At 41.8% G+C, this 12,715-nt stretch overlaps 1 protein-coding gene across 2 annotated transcripts in view; it reads left to right on the top strand.

Moving 5' to 3' along the window:
• Positions 1-12,715, top strand: part of GPRIN2 (G protein regulated inducer of neurite outgrowth 2) — a 201,294-nt gene that overhangs the window by 63,538 nt on the left and 125,041 nt on the right. The window contains exon 1 of one of the 2 annotated variants that reach the window (XM_078642861.1): positions 2,562-2,670. The exons of the other annotated variant lie outside the window; for it this stretch is intronic. The gene's annotated coding sequence lies outside the window, so the exon portion shown is untranslated. Of the gene's footprint in view, positions 1-2,561; positions 2,671-12,715 lie in introns of those variants that run through there. 2 annotated transcript variants of the gene reach the window in all.

Raw genomic sequence — 12,715 nt, 5'->3', positions numbered from 1 at the left:
ACGCAACTTGGGGCGCTTTTACAAAAAAATAAAATTTGTTTGTCAACTGCCAATTTCTTTAGACACCACTCGTCTAAGGAAAGGGGAGCGGCTGACATTAAAGTGAAATCGTTGCATGCGCGCTTTGACAAACAAGCATTTGCAATGCAATAAGTCTTGCATTTACGAGATTTTCATAAATTCGAGTCCTATTGCATTGCAAATGCTTATTTCATTGAGTTGGGGGGGGGTCGGTTGTCCATTGCTTGGTGTATACAGATTATTTTCTAGACACCATTCCTATCCTGGTAAATTGCAATGATGTAATGTGCATGTTACGTGTTTGTGATGTGTTTAAGCTAACTTTATGTGAATGATCCTACGATGCATCTTAGCATTAAGGAAGAGCGGTTTAGTTAGTAATACTTTACCAAGTGTGACTTTGGTACCATGTAGTCAGCATGAACCTGCCAGGTTGTCTTTTGAGTGTGCTCAGTTTAAGAAGTGCAGATATAAGTGTAAATTAAAAGGTGTGGTCTTGCAAGTATTGTTGGTTGGAAGCTGCTGTTGGGTGTCAGATGGTAGCCATATGCAAATGAACAGAACCTTTTAGGCATCTGGTTGTCTGGACTGCAGGATACGAACAGAAGATGTAAAGTGTGGGTACACTATTGGGTAGAGTGCGGAAGAGGGAGAAAGGGAAAAAAAGGTACCTTAGTGTGCGTTAGTGTCGCTTGGTCTGCCTGGAAACGGAATTAGTGCCCAATAGGGGATACAAAATTAAGCTAGTGTTTGAGATATACTAGGAAAAGGAGAGTCCCTGTGAAGTTTGAGACGCCTAAACATTTGGCATGTTTGCATTCAGGCTAAAATTGGCTGCCTCTCCGTAATCGATACATTTATCTGTGTGGCTCCCAGGCTGAGAAGGGTGATGAAGACATTTAGACTAGAGTTGGGACTGGTTAGCACCCCCTTCTGTTCCCAAGGTGCTGTCACTTCTGGGTCCTGGAAGTAAAGAGGTGTCAGTCTTCGAGTAGGGTTGCCTCTTAGCAGGGCTTTAAGTGGGCCGGGTCTCACCGGGTCTGAGCACCGGCAGTTTTTTATAGGAGGCCTCAAAACGGGTCTCTCGCGGGCTCTGTTTTATTTACTGACACAGGCGGACTGCAGTGACAGCAGCAGGCACATCGTTGTGCGCTGCTCAGACTGCTCACTTCTCACCAGTGGAGAAGTTACGTCATGACGTCATGCCAGGTGAGCCTTGTAGGGGAAGGGAAATCCTTTAAAGAGAGTCATTTTCTCTCTGGATTTCCCTTCTCTTTTTGAAACTCGGGAGGGGCAACAGCCTTGTGGGGTCACCAGGGCTTTTAAGTGGAAGCTTTTCCAATATTATATACAAGCCATTTTTGCTGCTTATTTATCTAATACAACCAACAACCAGTGACAAAGCCAATAGTCCTGACTTGTTGCAGGTATGATGTTACTTGTGTCATATATCTAGATGCAATGACAGAAACAGCAAAATACAAGTCGGGCGGCACAATTTGATAAGCACAGATTTTTTTTAGCTTAAGTGATTTTAAGACACGCCCTTAATTACATTGGCCCGCCCCTTCGAGAGACCCTATATTTTTTTCATCCCACTTAAAGCCCTGCCTCTTAGGATGCAGAATACCGCGCCCTGGCACTGTCATAGCTTAATTGGGACTGGATATTGCTGCCAGAGGGCAGGATTTCATTCCAGGATGTCTTCTCTAATCGAGCTTTAGGGCGAGGCACATAAAAGGAGGCAGGTTGCAGACCTGTAGCTGTGTTGCATGATTTTGTACTGCTAGGGGAGGTGAGTGCAGGGTGTCTGAGAGAACTGTCAAAAAAGGCAAGGAAGTCTTTGGTAGAGAGAAGAGGTGCACTTTACAAATGAGTGAGAGAGTTTCTCGACTGTGTGAAAGAATGAATGCATTCTTCTGCCCTTGGCAGGAGAGCAGGCAGAGAAAGTAAGGCAAAGGTGCAGCTAGGAGGCACCACAGTGGAGCTTTTCAAGGTCAAAACCACCAGCAGCGGCACTGTTACCCAGTTTAGAAAATCTAAAAACAAATATGCCTCCCTGCCAGGCCTGTGCCTCCTCGAAGGCTGAGAGATTACTCGTTTGCAGTCGGGAGATCAGAGACGCTACAGGTTTTATTGAGTGTTGTTGTGCATTGTAAGGTTTTGTTACAGGGCTTTTCAATGGCACGCTGCTATATCTTTTTTTTCGCATCATACCTGCGGGTTAGGACTTGCGGCGTTAACAGCTGAGGGAACCACCGCGCATCAACTCAAATCCCGGTACGTTTTCCGTCTTTTCGCTCTTTGCCTGGTCACCCAGTCCGCGAAGACGGCAAATGAGGCCGTGGACACAAAAGAGGCAGCTGGTGCCTGTTCTGACGACATCTTAAACCGTAAACAAGCCCAGGAAAAACGCATAAATGCTATTGCGAGCCCGGAAGGCTATTTAAAGAACCGTTTGTAGGGTGAAGCGAGCAGACGGCTCATTTGCATGCAGTTAATGAGCTCAGTCTGTGCTAATTACCTATATCCTGTTTGCTAATAAGCATTCTTCTAATCGCACCACTTTCATCAAATCGTCTGTGCGGTTAGCAGAGCCGGTGACCGCTGGTAACCGGAGACCCCAGGAAAGCAGACCTGTGAGTTCAGGTAATCTTGCTTCTGGAGCAAATCATGTATAGGAGGAGGCCCTTTTCTATTTCAGTGTCATTTAAGACATGATTATCTTCGTACAATAGGGCCATATGCTAAACGAAGCAATGGAAATATACATGTTTTTTAAAGTTAAAATAGAAAAGTCTTGGAAAATGATCAAACGTCTTAGATGTCGATCTGTTGATGAACTTCTTATGTGCGTGATTTGTGTAGTGCTTAATTTATTAATTAATGTTATTGATGAATACAGCCAATTCATTAAATGGGTAGGTGATGTCTGGTACTGAGTACCTGCACTTCTTTTATTTAAATGGGTGAGTACCGGCACTTCTCAGCAGTGCTGCAATACATTTAATGTGAGAGTTCCTGCACTTCTCAGGAGCAAACAGGTATTCTGAAGAGAGAGTATATGTTCTATATTTTAATTTAAAACACTAACTACACCACTGGCTTGTGGTGGTAGCCACTTCACAGTGCTAGGCTTTATTTAAAGTTAAAGCTTGCAGTTCAAGTTTTACTCCCGCAATTGTTTGGATTATTTTAATTGTTATGGCTTTGCAGAGCTGTAGAACTGGTGATACCTCCATACCCAGGTCTGGGGGGGGGGGGGGGGGCAGATGGAGCCGATGCCCCTGCTCTGATTTGTCTAGCTCCCTACCCTTTTGGTCCCACCGCAACCGCTGTTGAATGTGCAAAGAGGCAACACAGGAAAAAAGCCAGATGCTGCACCTTGTCCCACACATTCTTTTGTCCATTAACCTTTTACTCAACCCTAAATGTTTGCTTAAAATGTTTAAAACTGGCTTTGTATGTGTGTGTGTATATATATATATTGCGCTCCTTGTCCACTTCCTTGTTCCAAAAGAGACACAGCACTCGCGGGGGGAAAGTCAAAGATTTTATTTAGACTTTCAAACGCACCAGACGCGTTTCTGGTACCACAGAGTAAGTAGTATGCTGAATCGGGTCTGGTGCGTTTGAAAGTCTAAATGAAATCTTTGACTTTCCCCCCGCGAGTGCTGTGTCTCTTTTGGAACAAGGAAGTGAACAAGGAGCGCAATATGTTGCGGTAGCACCTCCTGCAAGCAAGGTGCAACCGAAGCGAGAAATATATATATATATATATATATATATATATATATATATATATATATATATATATATATATATATATATATATACACATATATATATATATATATATATACACATATATATATATATATATATATATACATACACACACACATATATATATATATATATATATATATATATATATATATATATAAAGATACAAACACACATCTGAACAAAGTCAGGTTTAAACATTTCAAGCAAACCTGTCTCTCTGTTGGTCTATCTATCAACAGTGGTAACCACCACTTTGTAGTTATAGTTAGGTCAGAATTTCCAAAGGGAGAATCCTGTTTCTTTAGCTATTAACGTCTGTTTCATTTGATAAATCAACTTCAACCTTTCAAAAAAAAAGTTCATTCACCTCCGCTTCTTCGTGAAAAGGTTTTTGCTGTTCTTTCAAGCAGGGGTCAAGAAAAATGGTCACAGAAGTGTGATTTCCCATGTTAATTGCCATATGAAACTTTTGCTACAGAAAAATAGTTTCAGCAACAACTTTGGAGCAATTTGAGTTATCTACTTGAAACTTTAAAAAAAATCATCTACCTCAGGTTCCTCATGGAAAGTTGGGTGTTGATATGTCAAGTAGGGGTCAAGAAAAAGGGGTGGAAGGATCCTCAAAGTGTGACTTCTCATTTTAATAACCTCAATAACTTTGCTCTCTGATACAGAAAAAATGATGACTGGAGTGAAATGCATTGTAGTGAATGCCAGGTTTTGATGTTAACAAAAAGGAGCTCATGTAATGAGTGGTAACAGATTTTACCCACAATATAAATCACTTGGTTTTATTCTCATTTTAGTAATTATGGTGAGTTCTCAGGTGATTTTACCCTGTGACTAACGCTGAGCCTCTGCTGGGATTGGATGAACCGTGTTTGAGGAAAAGCTGTTTTCTCTCATGATTTTTTCATAGAGTTTACCGGAAGGTTTTCCAGAAGCAAACATAAGAGCACATTTTCTATAGGTTCGCACTATCTTCCTCAGCCATGTGGGAACCACAGCTGATATTTCTGAGTAAAACACATTCTTCCAACAGCAATAGTAGCCTGTCGGTTGATTCCCCACTGTTCTGCTATAGCTTCTCCATCGTATTCGAATAAGCTAGTATAGCAGTAACATTCTGTATGTAAGACAAAAGTGTGGCACACGTGAACACCGTCTTAGTGAAATTACAGCAGGAAAACTGATTGCGTTCCCTTTAGAAAGGAAATACACGAGGGGGTTCATTTTATCATAGAAGTTATGGCTACTCAAAGTTAAAATGAGGAATTTTTTTACGAGTTCTCAAATATGTTCCTCATCCATGTCAGTAGAACATTCTAACATGTAGACTAAAACATGAACTTTCATTAGCAGCAGTCTATCAGTTAACTCCCCATTGATCAACAGCAGCTTAAACACAGAGTTCTAATGAGCACTGACATTCTGTATCTATGACAGATGTGTGGGGCATATGAACATCATATTGAGAAAATCAAAGATGTAAAGCTGAAACCATATCCTATGGAGGAGACTGCAGTAAAGGAACACAATGGGGGTTGTTTTGGCATAGAAAGTTTGGTTAGTGTACTAGAAAGCTAAAATTAGGACTAATTTTCTATGAGGAGTCAAATATATTTCTCATCCATTTCTGAAAAACATTTGGTCATACATAGTGAAACATGTACTTCCAACACCAGCAGCAGTTAGGGTAGCCACCTGGCTGTGTTTTTACCGGCATGACCAGTATTTTAATGTCCGAACTGGTACAAACATTAGGAAAATCACTTAAAGCTGGTATTTTTCTGCCTTTTAAATAATAAATATAAAAATAAATCAATGTAAAAAGTATTTCAGAGCTGCCTTACCAATCCTTGACTGATAAAAGACAGAAAGGCCATGTTAAATTGAATACAGACAACTTTCAATACGGTTCTCTTTAGGTATCGTGTCAGGGCTTTTGCAGAATCTGAAACGTGAACAAATGACTGGTATTGCTCAATATGAAAGGTGCCAGCCCTAGTAGTCGCCTGTCAGTTAATTCCCTGGTAAGAACTGCAGCGTAGCTACAGAGTTCTAATGAACAACTAGAGCGCTAATGTTTTGTATTCAAGACAAAAGAGGGACACTCCTGAATGCCATTTTGTTGGAATAGGAGCCGTTGAATTTAAAGCCTAACCTGAGGTGCAGACTGAAGGTCTTAATGCAGGGAATGACACCCTTGGGTTACATGTGAGGTGAGATATTGGTTTTTAGTAATTTGAGGTATAATGTATTTTTAGGGGAGAAAAAGAGTTAATGAGAGATACATGCACATAAGTACAGTGTATAAATTCTGCCTTTTATGCATGATTATCCTGGATTTTTTGCCTTTTTTAGACCCTGTTTATGCTGGTTTTTGAGCTAGAGTGTACAGAGTCAAAAACCAGCAAAAGCGAGGTCTAAACAAGAGTAAAGTGAATGTGCTCCATCTTTAAACATGGTTATTTATTTATTTATTTAGTTTTATATAGCGGAAACTTGACCCGAATCGGGTATCAGAGCGCTTTACATAGCACCAGTTGCATTACATGAGGACACATTCATTTTTGTTAGGCACGGGGAGATTAAGTGATATGCCCAGAATCGCAAGATGTTGTGTTTCCCTGCAAAGACTTAATCCCAGTCCTCCAGATTCAAGGTCGACCACCCTAGCCGTTAGGCCAACTCCTCTCTCCATGGTTAAATTGTGTTATTCCTAATTGACACATTTATCTTGCCCAGAAGTCCTTAGTTTATGGTGCAGAAAATGCATGCAGATCCTCGACATTAGATGCCATCAGTGGACTGCAGCAGTGGGCCTTCAAAACGTGGCTTCAGGCCTACCATTGTGGATTGACTGGTACAATGTAAAACCTCCAGTGAAAACTGCCAAAATAACCCTTTTTTTTACAGGCAAATACCTCCCTTTTAAATATTAATAAGTCACCCCTGTGTAGGCCTTGTAGCCCATAAGGTATGGTGCATGGTATTTAAAAGCAGGACATGTAAATAGGAATGCTACTCTGTCCCTACAGTAAAATGTCCCCAAAACCTATTTTCACTCCTTCAGGTCTGGCTGTCCTACATAGAAAACCAGAGTACAGATTAAAATATTAATATTTTAATCTCTGGTATGGGGGCAGCTAGAAAAATATAAAGGAAAAGTAACTCTTAGAATGTTGCTTTTACCCTGCCTGAGGCTCCTGGAGGCTAACGTGCATTAGCTCTCCAGAAGGTGCACAGGCTGTCCTTAGTCTATTAATGAGGTGTGAAATTCCTTCCAGGACCCACACAATAGGCTGCTTTAATTGACCGGTTAACCTGAATGGACAGGGATGACTCATCTGAGCCCAACTACACAGTCAGAGTGAGGGTTTGCCCTTCCTGTTGGCACAGCTGTGTCAAATCCTGCCCGAAAGACAGGCCTATCTAAGGCACATGTAAAACATCTGTGTTCTTGAAAGGGATAAAAAAAGACCAAAGTACAATTCTTGTGTATCTCCTGTCTGATTGCTGAAGGATCCTGCTTTGTCTCACCAGACGTCTGCCTGCTTCAAACTGGAGTTTAGTGTTAGATGTAGGAATACTCTAGTAAGCGACCCTACACAGCTCCAGCTCTCGGAGCCCAAATTTACTGTGGCTGGAGACTTTGGCCATCTTGGAATTGTCCTGACGTATTACTGTTTGGGCCTGTTTGCAGTACGGCAAACAGGAACCACTGAAAATGTAGGTAGTCCGGGGATTGGTAACTTTTTTTGGCTAGGGGAGTGTACAGGAATAACCCCCACTCTCTAATAATGCCAACCATAAATGTGTCACCCTCCTCAGAACATTTTCTGGGACCGTGGAAGATCAGAAAAGGGCTAGACCTGCTGTCTGTGACCTGAGAGAAGCCGTAGGGACTGGGTCTGTTCCCTTTTGGACCCAGGACAAATAAGTGTTTTCCAAATGTCGGTTGAGTGGTTTTCTGTGTGGCTACAAGGACACAACAAGCTGAAGGAGGTCTTTTCCCTCAAGTGGTAACTGGATCTGGACTGAACTTTGCTGTTGGCCTCGGCCTGATACCCTGAGAGACTGTAAGTGCCTTTCCTTGAGGTCCTGGGGGCCTTAGAATTGTACTCCTGTGTTTCTTTGATCACCAGAAAAAAAGTTTGGAAGCTTTTAAAAACTTTCCCATTCTGGTACCATCAAATTGCGCCTAGGTCCTGGTCTACAGGTGCTATAGACTATCACTGGCATTTAGTGCTTTTTGGTGCTGTGTTTTTACATAACATTTAAAAAATGTACTGCTCCGGTTTTGGTTCCATAACTCAGATTTTGTCATTTTGGTGACATTTTTCTCCATTTTTAGAATTTGGTTTGAGGTTTTTATTGCTTGATGTTTTGACTTTATTACTGTTTTACTACTGCATAACAACTTTACACATTGACCTAAGATAAGCCTAGTTGCCATAGCTCCCAGAAGTTTGAGCTTGGGTAATTTAGTGACATAAATGGTTACCCACACTTGTTTTTTTTGTTCCTAAAGGTATGCAGTAACCCATCCCAAAAAGAAATTCACTTTCTGTCACACGTCATTCCCCTTCCACACCTGTGTACTGGTCATACTCATTTTCACAGTCACTTAACAGTGCCCTAATTTAAAGAAAGTAATATTTTGGAAGACAAATATATATATATTTTCACCAGGAAGTACAGGGATTAAATTGACATTATAGTTAGGTGCTAAGACCTTTACTTACATTAAAACCCCCACATAGAAATTCGCCCCAAAAAGCAGCGGTTAAAATTACATTGTGGTTATGTGTTGGAATGAGACATGAGTTAATATTAAAACCCCCCAAAACAACTGAAATACATCAGTTATAGTTTATGTAACTGACTACAACTTCTGACCCATCAAATACTGTTACAACCTCACTTATATCTTGACTCATGACATGCTAAATGACGTAGCTTCCGGCCTAAAACTTCTTTCAGTCAACATCAGGACTTAGACTCAGTACCTAAGCTCCATCAAAGCTGTACACTAAACCCTCTCCAAGCATCAAACCTCCACTGCATATGATTTTCAGTCATAAGTAGGACAAGTTTTACACATGGCAAAGCCTGTGACAAAGGTCTACACCCAGCTTTCCACAAGTGGCCAACCTGCACAATGCACTTTTAACATACACAGTAGAGTTTGACTGAAAGGCCTAGTGTCACTCCAGACCCTGCCTTCAACATACAGTAAGGGTTGGATGGTGGACTTGACCTATCAGCCTTCAGCCCTTCACGGCAAAGGTTGACCAAAGGGACTATTGTTCAATGATTTTCAGCTGCCAGCTCTACGCAAGTGACCTACACCCACTGCATCAATACTTTGGATAAAAACAAGTAAAAGGACAATGACATTCATCCAAAGTACTTCACTACGTAAGTTATAGTTAGTTTACAAAACTATAACTGGTATATTTCAGTGTTTTTTAAATGTTGGGTTGATTCTCATGCAAATACCTAATTATAGCATCACTTTAACCATTGTTTTTTTCAGTGATGACATTACTGACGACATCCCTGATAGCATCATAGTCATATACGGCATAGAGGTATTGAGTGTACATGTGTGGTCCATAAGACGAAAATAGGGTAAGCCCTTGAGGCAAGTGTCAATGTTCCTGTTAAAAGTTATATGGTGCACTGTTTGCAAATTATTAAAATGTGGGGTGCAAGTATTCCTCCATGTTAAACAAAGTAAAAGGCTGAGCACACCTTATGTGGGTTGTGGAGGTATGTTTGAAAGTAGGCTGTGGCTTAAAACTAAAGCCCTATCCAATACACAGTGAGAAAGGTGAATGCTTCAGTTGAAAATAGATTAATCACCAGTGGATATCTGGGCATGTGCCAATGTTAAATAGTTGTAATACAATGTGATAGACAAATCTATTTAGTGAGGATGTTTATATTGTGTGGATTTTTATTTCCAGAACTTCGCTGAAGATTGTGAGGCATTGAAGATTGTTGATAATGTAGATTGTAGGAGTGTCCTACTTAGAGCTGGTTTATCTCATACTGGCCTTGTAAGCATGGCTCTAGGGTGGTATGCCATTGGGTCCATCTCAGGAATGTGTAGTGTATTTTACCAAACTACGGGGAGTTGTAATTGGGCCTGGCCACAGTTGTCTTATCAGTGACAAATGCATACCTGTTTGCCTCGTGACTTAAAACGGTAATACTCTTTCTTATCTACCTTAATTTCTGAACTGAGACACAGGTACTCAATATTCCTCTAAGTGACATAATGTGTTCAAGTTTGGAAACTGGGATTACAATTTGACTCTTGATGTCCACAAGCTGTAAGATCAAATCTGTTCTTAATTCTCCAAATCAGCAAAATGGCTCAAAGAGTTAAACACCTGCAGTTTATATCTGTTGTTACCTGCACAACACCAGCGCGGATTAGCCTTTCATCCTTTCGAGAGTGGCAAATTAATTCCCATCAAATGGATTAATAGTCGCACATGCTATTTAAAACCATTAGAAATGGCATACTTGCTTTATGAAGAACTATGTAAAATTGAGTTGTTTCAATCGATTTCATGGTTTATTCTGATTTCTTTAACATGACGCTGTGAAATCCGTTTTCTCACCAAAGCAGGTTATTGCTGACTGCTTGGTGAAAGAGTGAGTAATTTAGTTTATTAGTTAATAAAAACCAGAAATATTGTCAAGACCTACATTTACATACCGCAATGCTTGTTATTAAAGATGAAATATACAACAATATGAAAAGTAATGCAGAAGATATAAAAAGATAAACTCACATTGTTAAAAGATCTTTCCAAACCATTACCCGGTAGTGGCTGCCACGCATAAAATGCTGAGTTATATGTTGTATCCTAGGGTTATTACATCTCTAGCAGCCCACATTGGCCATAAAGGGATGGCTAAGTCCTGCCCATGAGCATTAAGGCACCTGCACTTTGTAAAACTATTCCTAGTCATAAGCTGTGGATAACTACCACACATAAAGTGCCTGAGGTGTATGTTAAATTCTAATGGTAAACCCATGGTCAGCAAGACAGGGGTTTGTGCAACAAAAGAAGAGAGAAGAACTGTTAGACTTGGCATCCTTGGTGTGGTTTCCCTTGACTTTCTGCCTCTGCCCACTGTATTTTTGATGGTGTGCTGGATTTCGTGTTTGCTGGCTTAGATGCTTTTGGCACTTTGCCACTGCTAATCAGTGTCAAAGTGCAAGTGCTTCCTAGGGAAATTATTACGATTGGTTATCCCTGATTGAACTTCTCAGTAAATAAAATATGCCATAGTAAATTGTACAGAGTGTACCAGGGCCTGTAAATGCTACTAGTGGGCCTGCAGCAGTGATTGTGCCACACACACAAGTAGCCCGGTAAATATATCTCAGACTTGCCAGTGCAGTGTCTGCGCGCAGATTTAAACTGCCATTTCGATCTGGCAAGTGCATCCGCTTGCCAGGCCCTAATCTTCCCTTCCCTTACATGTAAGGCACCCCTATGGTAGGCCCAAATTACCCCCTTGGGCAGGGTGCAGTGTGTGTGAAAGGTAGGACATGTGCTGGTGTGTGTGACATGTCATGATAGTGAACTACTGTGTACTTCGTTTTTCACTAGTGAAAGGCTATCTGTCCCATCGGCTAACATGGAGTTGCTTTGTAACATCTTACAAGTATAACTTTCCATTGGGACAATATAGAGAAGTGGAGTTTAGACTCTCTGAACTCAGAATTTAAAAACACATATTTTTAGGAAGATGGTTTTAAATTGTGTGTTTGAAAATGTCACTATTAGAAAGTAGCCCTTTTCTTATTTAACCATTATGTGTGCCTCTGCTGTTTTGTGCATTGACTGTCTGGTTTTGGAGCGACAGGGGCTGGGGATATGCATTCACTGTAGACAGCCACAAGGGGGGTTGAGGTGTGTCCTGCCTTTCCTGGGTGACTCATAGCTGAGCTGAATAGACCTTGGCTGCATTTAGAGTGTTGGGAGGAGTTTGACAGAACTGGTTTGGACTGGGCTTGGAGACAAAAAGACAACAAAGACTAAATGGGGTATAAGTAGTGAACCTTAAACCCCAGAGAATAAGATCACTTCGAGACTCAAGAGGAACCTTTGCCAAGGTGAAGAGCTGGACAGCTGTAAGGCGGAGTACTCCCCCTTTGCTGTATGTGCTTTGCTGGGCTGGCCTGCAGTGGCTTCTTCTGCCAAGGAAAGGACAAAGACTGGAACTTGGCTGTGAACGTGCTTGAAGAAGAATCTCTAAGGGTGTGTGTGTGCTAGCCTCCTGTTCTGAAGTCTCATGGACACAAAGACTTCATTACCAGATCTTCTGAACTCCTCTACTGGGAGTTCTGCCCTGCCAGGAGGTACCTGTTCCAGTTCTGGGCTTCTGGAGGTTATTGCTGCTGTTGGGAGCTGGAAGAAACTAAAAGAAAGCAAGAAAAGCAACTCTGATGCCGGCAGTGATGCTACGACCTGCACCAAGGCCAGGGGCACCTCTTGTGAAGTTCACAATGTACTGCCCTGCATGCACTGCAGCTCCGACGCCCTTCGACACCAGCTGACATCGGCCTAATGCCGTCACCACCAGGGCCTGCATCCCATTATCGCAGAGCCGATAACGGACGAGCGTGACTTCACAAACTCTTAGGCTTCGCATCCCCTCACCGTAACCGACGCCTCACCGCTGGCTCTTCCGACTTCCTCTGTCATGGACGTGACGCCTCCCCCGTGGCAACCAGGGAACTGGCCTTAGCACGAACGTCTCACTTCCATGAAGCTGTGCATCATCCATAGACTTCATTTCCAAGGTACTGTTTGGAGGTCAGTGTGACTCTGTGCCACACGCCGCGCACATCGTGGTCGAAGCTATACTTTGA

The sequence above is a fragment of the Lissotriton helveticus genome, chromosome 5_1 (genome assembly GCF_964261635.1).
Source record: "Lissotriton helveticus chromosome 5_1, aLisHel1.1, whole genome shotgun sequence".
In the NCBI taxonomy this organism is placed as follows: Eukaryota; Metazoa; Chordata; class Amphibia; order Caudata; family Salamandridae; genus Lissotriton; species Lissotriton helveticus.
The sequence above is the reverse complement of the archived record's forward strand: the minus strand, read 5'-3'. Positions and strand labels throughout refer to the sequence as shown.